The following is an 831-nucleotide window of genomic DNA, read 5'->3' as shown; positions in this document are numbered from 1 at the left end:
GGAGGAGAGGGGGGGGGAGAGGGAAGAGAAGTTCACACTAATGTACCAAAATGTTTTGCACATTTTCCAGCTCTGAGTTGATATCCCATATTATTATAAGATTATTCACCTTAGAACTAGGTGTGTTAAGATAAACCTTATTTCGTAAAATATTGCGTCTGGTATTTCAAGAAAGGTTTATGAAACTTCCTCATTTACTTAGCATGTGGCATAAAAAGTTCTGTTTTAGAAAGCTTTCCAAAAAACATATTGTTTTGGTACTGATACATAAAAATAGCAATATGCCTCATATTCCCTTGCTTATTGGCTATATTCTCTCTCTTGTGTCTGGTTATTTCCCTGCAAATCTGAGTATTTGAGAAATACTGTTCTATTTCCTTACAGATATTATATTTAAAAACTGACATAATGCAGCCCAGCAAAACTAATTGTATAATTGTAAATTCACATAGGATAGAGCTACCAGTTCTCACTACTCTAGATGCCTTCTCTGGGACACCAAGGACTCTTTTTGTCCCCAACCTCCAATTTAAAGTTAATCCCATTTTAGAGGCTGAGGGTATTGAAGGAATTTTCCAGGAAATTGAGGATTTCACACTTGAACTAAATTACCAACATGATTTGGAGGATATCTTGTTTAATGTTTATTTAGTTTTGAGAGAGAGAGATAGAGCATGAGTGGGGCAGGGGCAGAGAGCGAGAGGGAGACACAGAATCCAAAGCAAGCTCCAGACCCTAGGCTGTCAGCACAGAGACCAATATGGGACATGAAATCATGAACCGTGAGATCATGATACAAAGCTTAGCCACTGAGTGACACAGGAACCCCAG

The sequence above is a fragment of the Crocuta crocuta genome, unplaced genomic scaffold, assembly GCF_008692635.1.
Source record: "Crocuta crocuta isolate KB4526 unplaced genomic scaffold, BGI_CrCroc_1.0 scaffold656, whole genome shotgun sequence".
Classification (NCBI taxonomy): domain Eukaryota; kingdom Metazoa; phylum Chordata; class Mammalia; order Carnivora; family Hyaenidae; genus Crocuta; species Crocuta crocuta.
This window is presented reverse-complemented; position numbering follows the sequence as displayed.